The following is a 21,169-nucleotide window of genomic DNA, read 5'->3' as shown; positions in this document are numbered from 1 at the left end:
ACTGAGCACCAAAGAATTGATGCTTTTTAACTGTGGTGTTGGAGAAGACTCTTGAGAGTCACTTGGACAGCAAGGAGATCAAACCAGTCAGTCCTCAAGGAAATCAGTCCTGAATATTCACTGGGAGGACTGATGCTGAAGCTGAAGCTCCAATACTTTGGCCACCTGATGCAAAGAACTGACTCATTAGAAAAGACCCTGATGCTGGGAAAGATTGAAGGTGGGAGGAGAAGGGGACAACAGAGGATGAGATGGTTGGATGGTATCACCGACTCAATGGACTTGAGTTTGAGCAAACTCTGAGAGTTGGCGATGAACAGGGAAGCCTGGCATGCTGCAGTCCATTGGGTTGCAAAGAGTCAGACACAACTGAGTGACTGAACTGAACTGAAGTTCCAATACCATTGTCAAAGCCACTTGCTTAACACATCTCCAGCTATGAGCTAAGCTATTATCTGCCCCACTTGGAAGTTCAGTGAAGTGAAAGAAGAGTCTCCTGAGATGGGTTCAATATGGAACATTTTACCAGAGAGACTCTCTTTCAGAGAATTCACTTGTCAACTTAAATGGCAGGGACAGGAACTCCTTAAGAGAGTTTTTGACTTTCTGAAACTTGCCCCACAGGCCAAATCTATTTAAGTTTAAGGTTTTCCCATTCTCGGCACAGCACCTATTCACTCTGGCCCCTAATACCAGCCCTAGGAAAAGAGAGCTGGAGATAGCTGCTGCTGAGAAATGCCTCTGTTAGGGTAAAGAATGTTCAAGAAGCAAGAGCTGTCACAGCTCCTTAACTAAAATGAATATCCACATCTTACTTATAAAGTTGATAGCCATTCCGATAACACTGGCTATAGCAAAGATCAATAGACCTAATTACCCTGTCCTGTATTCTCTGAGACTAACCTCTGGGGAAAGGAGTACTGCTGCGAAAACTGTATGCAGCATTAAGTATTAATAACACTCTCAGGTTTTCTGAAAGGACAGGTAAAGTCAGGAAATACAAAAAAAAAAACCTTTGATTTTCTGACCATCATTAGAAAACTAACCTGCCCATGAATGTCAATATTATGTCAATAATTCGAATGCAGAATGAAAGGAATGTGGTGCACAACCACCCATTAAATAGAAGAACACTAGGCGACATTCCTGATGAGTTTGTATAATTAGTGAGGGTTTGGAGCTAGTGGTGCACGGAGCACCCATCAGCAGACAGCTCTCTGGTTAGTTAAAATTCTGGAGGACATGCCAATGTTTCTTCTTTCCACTCTGCTCCCTAGAATATCCTGAGGAAGCAACTTTCAAGTTGCTGTCGGCTCAGATCGGGGCAGTGGGTAAATAGCGGATGAACAACAGTAAGATGCTGTTACAACAAAGCCCAGGCTTGCCCAGCACAGAGGGCCTAGGCCATATAAAAGCCACTCCTGTTCTCTAGGCAGGGATTCAATCGCACAAATGTCAGAAATGGAAAGGAGCCGAACATGCCCCTCTATTGAGAAATGCTGAAGAAATGCCCGCACAACAGCATCTTGCAGGCTGTTAGGGCTAACGGTGAGGCTTGGAGCATGGAGAATGGACAGCTGTGCTTTTAGGGGACATTTTCAGATGCAGAGGTCACTGGAGAAATATGTCAGTTGGCGTAGTGAGTTACCCCATGCTAAGAGAAACCAGATCAAGTTTTTGGCTGGTTACCCAGGACACTCCAGGATACCTCTTCTATAATATGATTTTCAACCCACATCCTCCTTCAGCAAAGGGAGTATTTGTTTACCCAGTTTTCCCTTTTCTCTGAAGCACACATACTTTATGGGGCTCCTTGTCAGAAACAGTTCCCCACCCTGGAATGAAATCTGCTGACGTGGTTTCCTCAACTGAGGCTTGTCTGCTCACTAGGAGGGACAAACAGTTTCAATTAAGGACAGCACGTAAGCCTTGTTTGAGATGCTACATTCTGTCAAAACCACAGCAAGCCAGGGCAAAGGCTGAGAATAAAGCCGTATGGCCTTTGGAGCAGATTCTTAGTTTTATCAGAATCGCAGAGTCCTAGGAGATCAGAGAGGACTTAAGAGACTTCACCCAGCCTGCTGGTCTTACTTGTGCTTAGTTGCTCCATCTTGTCTGTGTCCCCATGGATTATAGCCCGCCAGGCTCCTCTATCAATGGGATTCTCCAGGCAAGAACACTGGAGTGGGTTGCCATGCCCTTCTCCAGGGGATCTTCCCCACCCAGGGATCAAACTCAAGTCTCCTGCATTGCAGGCGGATTCTTTACCATCTGAGCCACCAGGAAAACCCAATATTTCTAGAAATGAGAGAAAGGAGGTGCTCGGCTTTCCCCAAGCCAGCAATCTCAGCTTTAGATTCCATGTCTCCAGGTATCTGAGTTCATAAAAAAATAAGGCATGGTGGCAAGTTTTATATAACATGTCTTCTGCATCCAAGCTTTGACAGTTTGATTAAAACAACCAAAAAAAGAAAAGAAAGAAAACCCAACAAATACAGCACATAATTACAGAGAAACTGTTACAAGTCACATGGAACAGAGGAAAAAAGTCAAGACCTGATCCCTGCTCAGATAGGAAAAAAACAAACAAAAACAAGCAGGAAGGAAATGAACAGCTTCATATTTTGCAACACTATAAACTCATAAGTAAAGCACAAATTGTGCTGAACAGTGTATTATAAGGTACTAATCAGGCACTACAGACAATGACGAAGTACAAGAGAAATTAGAATATGTTGAGAACCGGGGGACTTGAGACCAGAGAAGGTACAGGAACTGGAGTGTGAAGGAAGGCTGAATGAATGGGCTCCAACATTTTAGGATGAGGAAACAGCATGAGTGAAAATGCAGAGGTGGGGGTGAGGTATGCACGATGAGAGCACATTTAGGACACAGAACCCTGATGTACACATCTTCTGAGGGTCAGGCAAGTTGGGGACCAGTTTCTGGTAGGTCTGAAAAGTCACACAGAAGATTTTATGTGTGGTGAGGTAAGCGTCAGGGAGACATTTTATGTTCTTTGGAAGAAAATAATAGCTCTCTCCTGAAAGCTTACAAATGTGCTAGCACTCTGCTAAGCTCCTTACATGGATTATCTCACTGAGTATTCACAATAAGCCCAGGAGGTAGTATTGGCATTACCCCTATTTTCTTAAAGAGGGAAAAATGAAGATCAGAAATATTAAGCAACTTGACTACGACTGCACAGTGAACAAGAGGAAAAATCAGAACTGTAACCCAGATATGTCAGATTCCCTGGTGACTCAGACAGTAAAGAATCCACCTGAAATGCGGGAGACCTGGGTTCTATCCCTGGGCTGGGACGATCCCCTGGAAAAGGGAACAGCTAACCACTCCAGTATTCTTGCCTGGAGAATTCCATGGATAGAGGAGCCTGGCGGGCTATACAGTCTATGGGGTCACAAAGAGTTGGACATGACTAAGTGAATAACACTTTCACTTTATGTCAGATTCCACTGCCCGTAAACACTGTGCTCGTAAATAGCTTGCTTTATGTGATGAGGCTAACTTTCAAAAAGTATGACATTATTATAAAACAGAGAAGGTTAGGAAGCAACAATACTGGTTAAGAGCAACCTCAAGGGACTTTTGGATTCCCAGATGGCTCAGTAGTAAGGCATCCGCCTACCAATGCAGAAGACTCAGTTTCAATCCCTGGGTTGGGAATATCACCTGAAAAAGGAAACGGCAACCCACTCCAATATTCTTGCCTGGGAAATCCCAGAGACAGAAGAGCCCGGTGGGCTACAGTCTATGGAGTTGCAGAAAGTCAAATATCACTGAGTGACTGAGCACACATGCCCAGGGGACTTCCCTGGCGGTCCACTGGCTAAAACTCCACGCTCCCAATGCAGGGGGCCCAGGTTCAAGCCCTGGTCAGGGAACAAGATCTATCATACCACAACTAAAGATCCCCGTGCTGTAATGAAGACCTGGCACAGTCAAACAAATTTTTAAAAAAGTTAAAAGAGTAACCTCAATAATCCAGTCAACTAGGAGAAGAGGTTCCAAGAAAAGGTAGTGAAAATTAAGAATAGAGAAAGGATAAACCCTAGAGACAATGGTGATGCGAAGGGGAAAGCACAAGATTCCCAGGAGAAGGTAGGGGAGGGGTAAGATGGGTGGTTTGCAAAGAGGTGGTACAAAGGTTAAATTTTAGACATGCTGACTTTGAAAGAATGATGGAAAATGTCCAGTGGAAAGCTGAAGGTGTGAGCTTGAAGATATACCTTTGTTTTATGTATGGATCACTAAAGAAATCTGCCGATCCATTCCCCAGAAAATGTACACTTGTGTGAACTTGAAATTTTGCTTCACAGTTCATAGGGCCAGCGACTCTTCAAAACCCACTCACAATACCTTTGGTATAAGCCATGAGTAATAAATTGAAAATGAAGAGAGACAGGCTGGGAGCTTTATTCATAGTGGGTATCACATGAACTTCTCTTGACTTCCAGGATCCTGCCCTTTCTGGTTCCCTCCTTCCGGTCTGATCGCTACTTCTCCATTTCTTTCTTTCACTCCTACTCTTTTCCCTGTCCAGTAAAACTGGGTGTTAACCAAGAATCTAGCATATCCTTGACCCTCTTTTGTTCTCTGCACAGGTTCAGTTGGTTGATTTTTATAGAGATACTGTCAATATTAAATGAAATAATAGGTATAATTTGAAGGGCACAGTCCCTGGTTTGTATATCACTCCTAGAAATGGTAGCCATGATAATAAGTTGAGGAAAACAGAAGAAAGAAATTGGTTGAACGAGACAAAGAACAAGCTTTGACAAGTTTCAAATAAGAGCAGTATAAGAGAAGCCCAAGGAGAAGAGCATATCACAGGAGGAAGAGGACTCTTAGTGGTGTGAGGTACCTCAACAAGAGCAAAGGAACAAGGTTAGATTTTACTTGAGTTATCTCAAGTTCAAATCAGGAAAGGAGACTCGCCTTACTCCTGGTCAAAATAATACTTTCCAAGATGCACAGTGGTGATTAATCCCCTCTCCTATAAGGTACCTCATGATGACACAAGAACACACTTGTTGCAGTGGTAGTCATGGTTGCTACAGTTTATAAAACCCTGTTATCATGAGAAAATGTGGAAAAAGAGCCCTCCAAAAATATATATCAAACTCGGAATACAGTTTTCAAGCTGAAAATTCAGAAGTCAAGCATCTCTCAGAAGCCAATTCTCCTCTAATCAGGTCCAGAGGGAAGAATGTCATGCAAACATGCCTCTGGCAGCATTTAAACGAAACAGCATCCTCTTATCAGTTCCCAACCTGGCCTCTCCCAGCATATACTTCTCAACATACAATTAAGTGCCATGCTCTTACATTTGCAAATAGATTAATCAGGTCTCATGAAAAATTGGCAGGATTTCTTCAGCTTTCAAGGGGTCAGATCTTAGTTACCTAAACTAAGTTTGATGGGCCACATACCAAGAGTTACATCTGTCGGAGCTTCTTATTTAGAGTTTTCCCTTTAAATTTTTTTGAGTACTTCTCAGTTCAGTTCAGTTCCACTCAGTCGTGTCCGACTCTTTGTGACCCAATGAATCGCAGCACGACAGGCCTCCCTGTCCATCACCAACTCCCAGAGTTCACTCAGACTCATGTCCATCGAGTCAGTGATGTGATCCAGCCATCTCATCCTCTGTCGTCCCCTTCTCCTCCTGCCCCCATCCCTCCCAGCATCAGAGTCTTTTCCAATGAGTCAACTCTTCACATGAGGTGGCCAAAGTAATGGAGTTTCAGCTTTAGCATCATTCTTTCCAAAGAAATCCCAGGGCTGATCTCCTTCAGAATGGACTGGTTGGATCTCCTTGCAGTCCAAGGGACTCTCAAGAGTCTTCTCCAACACCACAGTTCAAAAGCGTCAATTCTTCGGTGCTCAGCCTTCTTCACAGTCCAACTCTCACATCCATACATGACCACAGGAAAAACCATAGCCTTGACTAAATGGACCTTAGTTGGCAAAGTAATGTCTCTGCTTTTGAATATGCTATCTAGGTTGGTCATAACTTTTCTTTCAAGGAGTAAGCGTCTTTTAATTTAATGGCTGCAGTCACCATCTGCAGTGATTTTGGAGCCCCCAAAAACAAAGTCTGACACTGTTTCCACTGTTTCCCCATCTATTTCCCATGAAGTGATGGGACCAGATGCCATGATCTTCGTTTTCTGAATGTTGAGCTTTAAGCCAACTTTTTCACTCTCCACTAGGGACCTATTAAGTGAAACTAGAGCTCTACTGGTTGACTTTAAGAATGTAGGGTTAAATTCTACCAGATCTGTTCCTGAATCACGTGTGAGAAGTCAGTAGGACTCCTGGGGAAGGAAATGCTTATTTTTCCCCAGCAACTGGGTATTATCACTAGAAAATATGTGCACGGAAGAGGGAGGAGGTGGAGAGTATTTGAACCACTTCTGTAAATAAACAAGTCAGTGAGTATGATGCATAATTCCAAAAATTTGCATCTGCAAATTTGCATTTCAGATTTCTCAAAAATTATAATACGAGTGAGCTGGCTTTTCATTCCTGCTTCCCTCCTCCTGTGATCATCCCCAATTTCAGCTATGATTCACTAAATATTTTTTCCCATTGGAAATTATAAAATGATATCCTAGTTCATTGTTTCATTTTACACTGAATTTCATTGGGTTTTCAGACATTTACACTGTCAGCTCTCCTTCCCTTACTGTAAAATCCTTTTTATTGACAATTCAATCATGTCAAGTTTGGAACAGGAGAGGCACTGATTTGATCAGCTATCATTGGATTTACAATATATAAATGACAGCACCATATCTGGCCCTGGTCTAAAGCAGCTGCCTTTTATCGATTTATATTCCACTAGCAAGGAAGAAAAATTGCAGCACAATGTAGTGGTATGGTCCGAGATCAATACCAATTTTTTTCTTAATGACACAAAGGCCAAGATAAGGACAGCATAAGTCAAAGCTAGACAGATCAAATTTGTCCGATATCCCTTTCAATTACTGAAGAACATGCACAGGGATGTATAACATTAAAGCAAAGGAGAATATTATTCCAAGTGGTTTAAAATTATGACATCAAACAAGACGGAGTAGCATCCTCCCCAAGATATGGAATTGAAATAAGCTGAGAATGGAGGACCACCCTCCCTACCTTGGTCTAAAGCAGCTAGGCATTTCCAGAGTTAGCCTAACTACTAAACCTTAGAGCGCTGCTTCAGCTGTGTAATCCCAACAAAGAGGATTTAAACCAGGACTCCAGGACAAGGAAATGGCAACCCACTCTAGTATTCTTGCCTGGGAAATCCCATGGACAGAGGGGCCTGACTGGCCACAGTCCACGGGGTTGCACAGAGTTGGACATGACTTAGTGACTAAACAAAAACAATCAGAATCAGACATCCTGAATTCCCTAGATGTTGATATTGAATGATAGGTAATGAAGAGTGAAATAGACTGGTTGCTCCCCAGAACATAATACTTGTTGCAGGAAGCCGAAAAGCAAATTACCCAAACAGCTTAACAAGCTCAACAGAGTGGTTGGCCACATCTAATCTGGGTAAGTTGTAAAGTTATGGCTATCTCCACTACGGCAACAAAAGGCTGCCCAATCCCCTTGGGAATCTGGGATGATTCTGTACTTCAGCAAAAGGAGCTGGGTTCAGGTCAAAGCAGTTCTTTCTAAAACTGATGTGCCACAACCGCAACCCCACATCAGTTCAGTTCAGTTGCTCAGTCATGTCTGACTCTTTGCAACCCCATGGACTGCAGCACACCAGGCTTCCCTGTCCATCACCAACTCCTGAAACTTGCCCAAACTCATGTCCACCGAGTTGGTGATGCCATCCAACCATTTACTCCTCTGTTGTCCCCTTCTCCTCCTGCCTTCAATCTTTCTCAGCATCAGGGTCTTTTCCAATGAGTCAGCTCTCCACATCAGGTGGTCAAAGTATTGGAACATCAGCTTCAGCATCAGTCCTCCCAGTGAATATTCAGGACTGATTTCCTTTAGGATTGACTGATAAAGCCAGCTCTAGGGAATGCTGCAATGGAGAATGCCTTGGTGATTTTCTCTCCTGAGAGTTTAAAAAAATTAACAAAAAAACTTGCTACCAACACTGAAGGAGGCAGGGGCTTCTCCTCATTAAATGATGTGCCTATTCTCTTTGCACATCTTTCTGATAGTGTCCTCTCCAACATAACACAAACATGGTCAGGCACTTTACATAACAACAGAGGAGATAAATTACAGATAAAATAGAAGTGTTCACGAGAAGCACAATGATATCTTGAGAGGGCTTTGGTGAAATATGTTGTAAAGGGAATTCAAATATCTAATTAGTGGCATAATAGATGATGTCTGAATTCCTTCCAGTCCTAAAGTTCTATGTTTCTACGTATTAACAGCTCACATGCCCTATTGCTAGTGGGAAAAAAAAAACAGAGTAAAAAGAGCTTAAGTCTTTGGAACCAAACTGACTTGGGTCTATGACTAGACTCCGCAACTTACTAGCAGTGTGATCTTAGGCAAGGTACTTAGCTTCTCTGTGCATCAGTGGCAGGCACAATAGGTGTGCTGTACATAATATCTCATTTGATCCTAACAATCCTATCAGATTGTTATCTCCATTTTAATATGAAAAAACTGGTTCAGTGAGCTTAAGTAAACTTGCTCAAAGTCATACATAGTTGTAGAGTTTATATTCAAACCATGGTCAAGATGGCTCTAAAATCACCTTTTACCACTGATTCCATCAGGTTACCATCAAGACTTCCATCAGCCCTTCGAGTTCAATCTAAGCCTGAATTATTTTCTTCACTGTCCCTCTGGTTACTGAGAAATCAGGTCTGGGCCACATAAAGCTAACCAGAATAGAACCGAATAATCCCATCTACCGAGTGAGCAGTCAATGACAACTTAGATACCTGCTCAGGAAACAGTTAGAATTAAAACATGGAAACCTCACTTCTTCAAGCCATGTTTGTTATCAATGTCACGATTAATAACATATCTAATTGAAGAGAAACAAGTGTCTCAACACTAAGGGCGAAGAATGGATGCTGTAACAAGAATACAAAGGGCAGCATAAGACATATATTTTATTTAGTCTATTTGAACTTGATTTTACAGTAGTGCTGCTAATGCATTTTTTCCTTGCCAATTAGTACAATACTTACTGATCATGATGTCAGATGATGCAGTTTAGCTAGGGGTAGCAGAAGCAGTTATTTCAAGCTGGTGTGAAGGAATCATAAACAGAATGCCTTGTTTTCCATAAAATGTCATGCTAGGACTTTGAGTGACAGTAATGCTGGGGCCATCAGATAAATGATGGGACTGCGAAGTTTGCTAAGGCCATACTAGTAGTTAGCACAACTGAAAAGTCAGGAAGCCAAGGAGATTATGCAGAGATAAAGAAAGACGCAGACATCGGAATTCAGAGCAGGCAGTGGAGTCATGTGTTTGAGTGGAGTACATGGGAGAAGTCCATACAAAAAATCATTCTTTGAGGCACCTGGCTTGAACCAGATACTCTTACGTACTTTCTCTCACAGAAGAAATACACCAGTTATATCTTCAGCTAGTAGCAAAGAGGGAAATGAGATCTGGCTGAGCAAAACAGACACAGGAATAACTAGCTGGTAGGTGGGAGACAGTACAGAAATGTGATTAGGCACTCTGGCAATAGAGTCTCAAAATGACTGTGGTCAAAGTTATGACTGAGAAAATATACCAGGAAGCTAGTCTAATTGCCAGCACACAATAGGATCTCAACACATTTTTTTAAGTCCTGCAAAAGAGATTATGCCTAAAAACCAAAGGATGAAAATTTCCAAGTGTATGCAAAGTGATCTTTCTAGTCACACATCTACATAGCAACATTTTCTATAAAATTATATTTTTCAACACATAATAATTAAAAATGAGGGTAAGTTAATAACCAAGGATAACATCAAAACAGCTTATTTTGGAAATATGAATGTATACTAATTATTGCCCGCTGGCAACATGTCTACTACAATGACTAATATGCTTTCTGACTTCATAAGAAAGAAAAAAGAATTTTGGTTAAATATATACCAATTATTCATATTTTGAATTTCTATATAATCCTGGCACATTCTTAACTGGCCCAAATAAGTGAAGAACAGCAATGTCACAATCCTTGTACTGTCAACTGTATCTATCATTCAGGAATATTAGCACACTGATGATTCTGTCCAAATCGTGGTGGAATGGAGAGTTATTTTATACCTCTTTTGAAGCTCTGCCATCCTTTTTTCTTAGACTGTGTACTTAATAGAGACAACCTGGGGCTAGAGAGAAGCAAATAATTTAGAGTCAGAAAACCTGATACCAAGGCCTAGTTCTGCCACTTAGTAGATAAGCTAACTCTCTGTGCCTCAGATCCCCCACCCACATTAACTAAGGTTACCTCTTTCCATGTAGATATTATTCATCTTTATATCTGTTACTGACATGAAAATTGTGCCAGACAAACAGTGAGCAGATGCCTTAGAAACATTTGTTGCTTGGTGATGAAAATTTCAAAAACACATAATAGTTGACCCTGGAATTTTTTGTTTGCCAGAAAGACATGCATATTAAAAACAAGTATGATAATAATTCTACAATTATCACACCCCCAACATCATTTTATCGAAACAGATTGCCTTGAATTTATTTTTAAAATAATTCCATTTTTATTTTTTCAAACTTTAAAAAATGCTTTATTAAACCTTGTAACAAATCTAAGATAGGCACTATTATTATTTTTAATTGTAGTATAATTGCTTTACAATGTTATGTTAGTTTCTACTCTATAACAGCATTAATGAAGTATATGTATACATATATCCCCTCCCTCCCACCCCTCTAGGTCATCACAGAACACTGAGCTGAGCTCCCTGTGATACAGCAGGTTCCCACTAGCTAGCTATTTTACACATGGTATTGTATGCACGTCAGTACTACTTTCCCAATTCGGCCCAGCTTCCCCTTCCCTCTCATGTTCATATGTCCATTCTCTACATCTCTATTCCTGCTCTGCAAATGGATTCATCTGTACCATTTTTTTTACATTCCATATATATGTGTTAATATACAATGTTTTTTTTTTTCTCTTTCTGACTTACTTCACTCTGTATGACAGACTCTAGGTTCATCTACTGCTGCTAAATCGCTTCAGTCGTGTCTGACCCTATGCGAACCCATAGACGGCAGCCCACCAGGCTTCCCCGTCCCTGGGATTCTCCAGGCAAGAACACTGGAGTGGGTTGCCATTTCCTTCTCCAATGCATGAAAGTGAAAAGTGAAAGTGAAGTCGCTCAGTCGTGTCCAACCCTCAGCGACCCCATGGACTGCAGCCTTCCAGGCTCCTCCGTCCATGGGATTTTCCAGGCAAGAGTACTGGAGTGGGGTGCCATTGCCTTCTCCACTAGGTTCATCTACATCACTGTAAATGACCAAATTTTGTTCCTTTCATGGCTGAGTAATATTCCATTGTATATATGTTCCCAAAACTTCTTTTATGAATTGGCATCACTTGATCTATTAAACAGGTAACTGTATACTGCAGAGACCATGCATTTTATCTTCCTAAAGAACATGCATAAGTAACACAGGCCAAACATTCAAACATATTTAGAAGATACAATTAACCTAATTACCATAGGATATTAAAAGATCCAGAGTCTCACAGTATAATATACAAAATGTCCAGGATATGACCAAAAATTACTTAGCACACAAAAACTAAAATAAAACAAAAAACAAAACAACTCACAAGGGCAAAGATGATCAATCTTATCTCGCCAACACTGAGATAACAAAGATGAGAGAGTTGTCAGACAAAGATGTTAAAGCAGTTATTATAAAAATGCTGCAAAAAATAAGGATAAACCCTCTTGAAAGGAATGGAAAGATAGTATGTTTCTGCAAAGAAACAGAAGGCATAAGTAAGGTCAGATGGAAAGTTTAGGTCTGAGCAACACAATTTAAAAAAAAAAACTGAAGAAACAAACAAAAAAACTTCACTAGGTTCATTCAATGGCAGAATGGAGATGACAAAGATAAAGCAATATAAATTCTCCAATCTGAATAACAGAGAGGAAAACGATTGCAAATGAAAATGAACATAGGCTTATGGTGGAAAGATAAAACACAAAGTCTAATATTTGTACCACCAGAGTCCAAAAAGATAAGGAAGAGTGTACAGAAAAACATAAATAAATAGAAGAAATTTATCCCAATTTGGCAAAATACATAAATCTACACATTCAAGAAACTCAGCAAATGTTGAACTGGATAACGCCAAGAGATCTGTACTCAGGCAGATAATAAACTGCTGAAGTTAAAGAAAAACAAAAAAATCTTGAAACTGGCCAGAGAAAACTAATATATTGAGAAAACTAATATATTGCTTACAAGGAAATAACAATTTGAATGACTATGGATTACTCACGTGAAACCATGGAGTAAGAAAAAAAAAAGCAGCACATTTTTAAACTGCAGAAAACAACTATCAACCCACAATTCTGCATCTAGTGAAAATATTTTTTAAGAAATAAAGATGAGAAAAAAACATTCTCAGGTGATGGAAAACTATGAGAATTCACAGCCACTGAACTGCTATAAAGGGAGTCCTTTGTAGAGAAGGGAAATGATACCAGAAGGAAAATTGGAAAATCAAGACTGAAGTAAGAGACAAAAAATAATGAATATCAAGATAAATAAAATATAACATTTTCCTCTTCTTGAGTTCTTTAAAATATGCTTCACAATTAAAAGCAACCATTATAGCCATGTCTGGCAAGATTTTCAATATATTTGGATAAAATAATATAAAAAGAGAATATAAAAGGGATCTATACAGTGGAAGATTTCTGCATTCAGCTTTGGTTGGTAAAGTATGGATTGTAAAAACTGTGAAAAATAGAGTATGCATATTCTAATTCCTAGAGCAATGACTGGAAAAAGAAACAGTGACCCCAATCTACAGGAAGAAACACAGAACACTAATAAGGGTAACTCCATAGGTAAATATAAAAAAGAGTATAAATATATTTTTTAATAATTATTTTCCCTCCTACTTTATTTAAAAAACAAGGGCATAGAGCAAACATTATAATTCTGTGTTTGGAAACACAATGTATAATACATAATTTATGAAAATAATAGCATAAAGAACAGGGAGGAGCAAAGTTTTTATATATCAAGATGATATTAACCTGAACTAGATCTTCAAAAATTAAGAAGTAACTCTATGATAACCTACATGAGAAAAGAATCTGAAAAAGAATGAATATATATATGCATAACTGAATCACTTTACTGTACACCTGAAACACAATATTGTAAATCAACTATTTGCCAATAAATATTTTTTAAATAAAAAAATTTAGAAATAAAAGGGTTTTTCCTTTGGTAATGGAGGGATAAAGAAAAAAAAAAAAAAAACAAGAAAAGAAATGTCCAGCATAAGCAAACCTACAGCGACAGAAAGTAAATTAGTAGCTGCCTAGGACTAGAGGGAATGACAGCACTGGAGGTCACGGCTAGGAGGTACAAGATTTCTTTTGGGTAAAGAAAATACTCTAAAATTGATTGTTATTATGGATGTACAACTCTGAATATATTAATACTAAACGCCACTGAACAGTATACTTTAAATGGGTGACTTGTGTGGTATGTAAATTATATCTCAATAAAGCTGTTAAGAAAAAGAGCAAAAAAAGAAGTTAATAGGACAAGCACTAAGAAAATAACTAGATACTCTACAGCAGAAGTGATAAGGGAATTAAAATGGCATAGTAAAATAACATATTTAAAACAAAACAAGTCAGAAATGGAAGAATACTAGAATAAGAAAAGATACAGGACATGGAAAATAAATAATAAAATGGCAGGTGTAAATGTGACCTTTTATTAGTAATTAGTAATCACATTAATGTATTAGTAATCACATTAAATGGAAATTTATTACACTAATTGAAAGAGATTGACAAAATGGATATAAAATATAATCTAACTATATTTTGTCTACAAGAGACACATTTAAATAAAAAAAAACAAATATTTTCAAAGTAAATGGATGGAAAAAGATACAGATATACCATGAAAACAGCAATCTAAAGAGAGCTTGAGTGGCTATGCTAACGTATTACACTAATAACACTATCAAAAATTGTTACTAGACACAAAGGACATTTTATAATGTTAAAAAGTTAAGAAGATGTAACAATTATAAACATATCTGTGGACTTCCCTGGTGGCACAGTGGATAGGAATCTACTTGCCAATGCAGGGGACATGGGTTCAATCTCTGTCTGGGAAGATGCCACATGCCAAGAAGCCCACGCATCACAACTACTGAGCCCGTGCTCTAGAGCCCGCAAGCTGCACCTCCGGAGCACGTGCGCCATAACTAATGAGCCTGCACGCTGCAACTACGGAAGCCCATGTTCCTAGAGCCTGTGCTCTGCAACAAGAGAAGCCACCGAGATGAGAAGCCCACAGCAAAGAGTAACTCCCGCTGGCTGCCACTAGAGAAAGCCCACACAAACGCAATGAAGACCCAGTGCAGCCAAAATAAATAAATGACAATCAATAAACACATCTGAACCTAATAACAGAAACCAAAATACATGGAACAAAAGATGACAGAATTAAAGAAAGAAAAAATTCAACAATAATAGTTGAAGACTTCAACAACCCATTTTCAATAATTAACATATAGCACAACTAGACAGGAGATGAGCAGAGAAACAAGGCACAAACAACAATATAAACCAACCAGACTTCACATTTATACATGCTCCCTCCAAAAACAGTAGAATACAATTCTTTACAAGTGTCCATGGAACATTCTTCAGGATAGACCACAAATCAAAAACAATTTAAAAAAATTTTTAAAGATTGAAATGATACACAGGATTTTCTGACCATAATGGAGTGAAATTAGAAATCATTAACAAAAGGAAATTTGAGAAATTCACAAAATATGTGGACATTTAAAGCAAAAGGTAGAAAATAATTTACTGTGCCAACATTAATCAAAAGACAACTGGAGTGCCTATTTTAAAACCAGAAAATGTAGATTACAGAGCAAAAAGAAATATCAGGGATACCACATTACATAATGACAAGAGTCAATCCACCAAGAAAGCCTACCCATTATAAATGTGCATGCACATAACAAAAGGGCTTCAAGATACATGAAGACATAATATAGTAAAGATGTCAATTCTCCCCAAATTGATCTATAGAATTAACATGATTCCAACCAAAATTTCTCTAAGACTTTCTCTGTATACACAGACAAGCCAATCTTAAAATTCCTATGGAAACCCAAAATACCTAGAATAATCAAAACAATTTTGAAAAAGACAAATGAAATCAAAGCAATCACAGCACACAATTTTAAGTCTTCCTTAAAGATCTAATAGTATAGACAGTAGACAGTACTGATATAGATCTATGGAATAGAACTGAGAGTTCAGAAATAGATCTACATAAATATGACCAACTGAGTTTTGATAAGAGTTCAAAGGCGATTTAATGGAGCAAAAACAGTCTTTTCCGCAATGGTGTTGGAGTAATTGCACACATGTACTGAAAAATAATGAACCTCTCCCTAAAATCATGTCTTACACAAAAATTAACTCAAAATTGATTACAGATCAAAAAATTGATTATAGATCTAAATGTAAATTGCAAAACTATAAAACTTTTAGAAGAGAACATATGTGAGAAAATATTTTGACCTGGGTTTGGTCAAAGAGTTGTTTTAAATGACACCTAAGGCATAATCCTGAACTGTGGTGTTGGAGAAGACTCTTGAGAGTCCCTTGGACTGCAAGGAGATCCAACCAGTCCATTCTGAAGGAGATCAGCCCTGGGTGTTCTTTGGAAGGACTGATGCAAAAGCTGAAACTCCAATACTTTGGCCACCTCATGTGAAGAGTTGACTCATTGGAAAAGACTCTGATGCTGTGAGGGATTGGGGGCAGGAGGAGAAAGGGACGACAGAGGCTGAGATGGCTGGATGGCATCACCAACTCAATGGACATGAGTTTGAGTGAACTCCGGGAGTTGGTGATGGACAGGGAGGCCTGGCGTGCTGCGATTCATGGGGTTGCAAAGAGTCGGACACGACTGAGCAACTAAACTGAACTGAAGGCACAATCTACCACAGAAAAAAATGATCACTTGGACTGATTCATCACAAGTAAAACTTTTGCTCTGAGAAAGAGACTTTTAAATTTTATCTTATTCATTATTTCTTTATTTCGCTGTGCCAGATCTTAGCTGGGCACTCAGGATGTTTGTTGTGGCATGTTGGATTTCTTTTTCCTTTCTTTTTTTTAGTTGCAGCATGTAGGTCTAGTTCCCCAATCAGGCACTGAACCTGGGCCCCGTGCTTTGGGTACAAGGAGTCTTAGCCACTGAACCACCAGAGAAACCCTGAGAAAGAAACTTTTAAAGAGAACAAAAAGACAAACTACAGAGCGGAAGAAAATATTTGCAAATCATATTATTACAAGGGATTTATATTATAGTATATGAAGAGACCTCGAGTAATAGATCTTGAAGGGCATTATCTTGAGAGAAAAAAAAATCCTAAATGGTTACTGTCGAATTCCATTGATATGATGTTCTTGAGGTGACCAAATTAAAGTGCTATAAGAGTGATCACTGGTTACTACACGTTAGTGTTGAGGGAAGAGTATGACCATCAAAGAGCAACACAAGGGAGTTTACTTGTGATGGAACAGTTTAGTATCCCGGTTTTCATGATGTGTATACAAACTGACACATGTAATAAAATTTCAGGGAATGATACATGAAAAAGTATGTGTAAAAAGTAGTGAAACCTTAATTAAATCTATACTAAGTTAACAGTACTATGCCAGTGCCAGTTTTCTGGTTTTGACAATGTACTGCTGCTGCTGCTGCTAAGTAGCTTCAGTCGTGTCCGACTCTGTGCTACCCCAGAGACGGCAGCCCTCAAGGCTCCCCCGTCCCTGGGATTCTCCAGGCAAGAACACTGGAGCGGGTTGCCATTTCCTTCTCCAATGCAGGAAAGTGAAAAGTGAAAGTGAAGTCATCACTCAGTCATGTCCGACTCTTAGCAACCCCATGGACTGGAGCCTACCAGGCTCTCCGTCCATGGGATTTTCCAGGCAAGAGTACTGGAGTGGGTTGCCATTGCCTTCTCCTGACAATGTACTAAGGTTATGTAAAATATTATCATTGGGTCAATCTAGGTGAAGGGTACAGAGAAAAATCTCTGTATTTTTGTAATTTCTTGTAATTTGTAAACTTTTTCAAAATTAAAAGTTGTACTAAAAGAGCTCAGCAATATGAAAACAGACAATCCAATTTAAAAATGGGCAAACAACTTGAACAGACATTTTGCTAAAAAAGGATACATATATGACCAGTAAACACATGAAAAGATGCTAATATCATTAGCTACTGCAGGAATGCGAATTAAAGTCACTGTTGAGATACCATTATAACCCTATTAAAATGGCTAAAATAAATATTGCTGACAATAATACCAAGTGCTGACTAGGATGTGAAGTGACAGCAACTCTCATCAATTGCTGGTGGGAATGCAAAATGGTACAGCTACTCTGGAAAACCATTTGGCAGTTTCTGATAAAGTTAACCATACACTTATCATATGATCCAGAAATTCCACATCTAGATAATGTGGATTCTCTAGAATTCTCTAGAGAAATGAAAACTTATAGAACTTATATACTCAATTGTGTATAGCATCTTTATTTGTAGTTTCCCCAAACTATAAACAACCCAAATATCCTTCAACTTGAGAATATAAGAGCAAACTGTAGTCTATCTAAACCACGGAATACTACTTTACAGTAAAAAGGAACACAGTATTCATACATGCAACAACTTGGATGAATATCAAAGCCAGTGCACTAAGTGAGGGAAGTCAGTCTCAAAAGGCTGCAACATTAGAAGATGCCACTTATGTGACATTCTTTAAAATGCAAAACCAGAGCAATAGAGAACAGGACTGGGATGTTACAAAGGAGTAGCAAGACAAAGTTTTTTTGAAGTGATGTCTGTACTGAATCCTCATTTCAATAGTGGTCACATGCATTTATGCATGCGTAAACAGTAAAAAACCTCTACACCAAAAGATATGCTAATTTATTGTATGCTAATTTAAAATAAAATAACAATTATGAGAGTAATACTGTCGTTTCACAACCTAGAAATTTAAAATTAGGAGCACATATGCACATAGCGCTTACAGAGTCCAGGCATTTTTCTAAGTATTGGACAAATATTAACTCATTTAATTTTAACAGTAATCCTAGGAGGTAAGTCAGAGAAGGCAATGGCAACCCACTCCAGTACTCTTGCCTTGAAAATCCCATGGACAGAGGAGCCTGGTGGGCTGCAGTCCAGGTGGTCGTGAAGAGTGGGACACGACTGAGAGACTTCACTTTCACTTTACACTTCCATGCACTGGAGAAGGAAATGGCAACACTCCAGTGTTCTTGCCTGGAGAATCCCAGGGACGGGGAAGCCTGGTGGGCTGCCGTCTATGGGGTTGCAGAGTCGGACACGACTGAAGTGACTTAGCAGCAGCAGCAGCAGGAGGTAAGTAAGTATTCTCCCCATTTTACACACAAGGAAAGTGATATATATTGATCTTAAATAATCTGTCTAAAATGACAAGAGCTGGGATGAGGTGGGGCTGAGATTAAAGCCAAACTTCAGTCTAAGTCCAGAGTCTCTACTGTTAATTACGAAGCTTTACCGAGTTCTATGCTCTATACTACAAGCTCTTTAGAAGATACTCTCTCCTCATCAATAACCCTATTTGAGGTGCTTATTAACTGATACTCTCTAAAGAAAGTCCTTAAGATTTAAATTCAAACAACCAATCAGTCAGGAAGAGACGAAAAGCAGAAGCAAAAGACCTACCTGTCGGAATTTACATCTCACTTTCCCACAGACTGTACTGATTAACACAGGTGGCTGGTTTCTTGCCATGAATTTTTTTGGTCTCCTTGCATAAATCCATATGACACTTGCTATTTAAACATAAACAAAAATGAACCTTTATCATTCACAAAACTGCCAAAAGAGGTTTGGGTTTCCTATAGTAGCTGCAGAAGTGGAAGAGGAGTTTTTAACTTGTTTGCTGATATTAAAATTAATTTCTAAAGGCATGTAGGACAATGGTACTAAAAAGATTATTAATTTATGCGGTCTTGATTTGTGTTTGTTCCAACCACATTGCCTTTGCCTACATTCAGAATAGTTAATGAAAACTCACACACACCAAAGTGCTGAGCAAAGACAAAAACAAGTAACACAAAATCTCTCCTTGGGGAGAAGGAATAGATGTTATAGAGGACCATGTTTAGTTATTGTTTTTGAAATAAAATTGACCAGAAAAGTTAATTGGGTGGCGCTGTGTAAATTGTACTGTCTCTTCAAGGACTGATTTTACTTTGAAGGGAAAACAGAGCCAGATACGTTGTTTGGGGAAGGAAATAGATCCTGCGGGTTTTTATAGTTAAGATGCCTTTGGATCGTTTCCTTCTTTTATATGTTCAAAATAAGTCCTAAAATGAAGGGCTAATTTCATGAAGCAGACAAGGAGTGAGCTTGCTTAGAGGTAAGGAAATGTTTAAGAGCAAGAATGTATATAAGTTCACTGTTAAACAACCGCAGACACATTCTGACTTTCCCCAAATCCATATTAACATACCCGAGCCAGCTGTATGCTCTAAGGTCCACCATTTGAGAACTAAACTGCCCGTTTATATTTCAAATGCATGACTCTGCCAGCAGTTGGAAAGTGTGTGGGAAGAAGTGCACCAGGGACCAGGAAGGAGGAGTGAGGTTCTGATGAAAACTGGGAGGGGAGAGTGACACCTTTGCTATTTATTCAACAAACAGGCACTGAGCACCTGCTAAGTGCTGGGCAAGCCACTAAGATCCCAAAGCCTTTGGGAAAATACTAGTGGGGCTGTGTTGGAGAAGGCAATGGCACCCCACTCCAGTACTCTTGCCTGGAAAATCCCAGGGATGGAGGAGTCTGGTAGGCTGCAGTCCATGGGGTCACAAAGAGTCGGACACGACTGGGCGACTTCGCTTTCACTGTTCACTTTCATGCATTGGAGAAGGAAATGGCAACCCACTCCAGTGTTCTTGCCTGGAGAATCCCAGGGACCGGGGAGCCTGGTGGGCTGCCGTCTATGGGGTCACACAGAGTCGGACACGACTGAAACGACTTAGCAGCAGCAGCAGCAGTAGTGGGGCTGTGTAACTGGAGTTTTCAGGGCATACGACAAAGGACGGGAGATCACCAAGAAATAAGTTGAAGGAAGATGCAGCAAACACATACTGAAGGGCCTTGTATTCTATGCCAAGAACTTTCACATTTTATGTCTTTTGTTTAAACACAAATAATCCATGTTTACTGTACAATATTTTAAGAGTACAGAAAAAATGTTAAAAAAAATATACCTCCACCACTCAAAGCTGCATAGTCTCTCTCTGCATCTCAGTCTGTCTTTCTCTCTTTCTAGATAGACAGGTATGTCTCTCTCTTTATATCTATGGACAGAAATATATGTAGACACTCTCTCTCTCACACACACACTCAGGGCTTTTCCCACTTAAAATATAGAATGACTATTTATTCATATTATTAAATCTTCAACAGCATCTTTTTAATAGCTGCCTAGGATTCTATCATATTGCTCTTTCATAATTTAACCAGTCCTTTATGACTTGTTGTTTCCTATTTTTGCAATTATACCAGGAGTTACTTTTGAAATGCAATCCTGTTTGCACTCTGTGACAGCTGTTGTCCAGGAACATGGCGGTTTCAGGCTGCCCCAGGGTACAGCTGCTGAAGAGAAAGAGGAAGAGTGGAAGACCCTTCGGTGATAAATAAGGAGAGAAGTCGGGCACTTCGTGAAAAGAAAAAATGGATTCAGGTAACCTGGTTCTTACTAGAGAGGAAATAGTAAGAGGGAGGAAAGACTCTGCCCATGCTGTGGGTCCGGGTTAAGTTATTCACTCAAGAAAAGGTTATCACTCGCCTACTCAAAACATATGAATCAAGTCAGACCCTTAGTCTTAGAATAACCCAACCAAT

General features: G+C 39.4%; 1 protein-coding gene across 3 annotated transcripts in view; it reads right to left on the bottom strand.

Moving 5' to 3' along the window:
* GPC3 (glypican 3) overlaps nucleotides 1–21,169 on the bottom strand; it is a 460,363-nt gene that overhangs the window by 289,270 nt on the left and 149,924 nt on the right. The gene's annotated exons all lie outside the window — the stretch shown is intronic.

Source organism: Bos grunniens, chromosome X (assembly GCF_055505025.1).
Source record: "Bos grunniens cultivar Pamir isolate PY7600 chromosome X, Bosgru_T2T1.0, whole genome shotgun sequence".
NCBI classification, from domain to species: domain Eukaryota; kingdom Metazoa; phylum Chordata; class Mammalia; order Artiodactyla; family Bovidae; genus Bos; species Bos grunniens.
The sequence above is the reverse complement of the archived record's forward strand: the minus strand, read 5'-3'. Positions and strand labels throughout refer to the sequence as shown.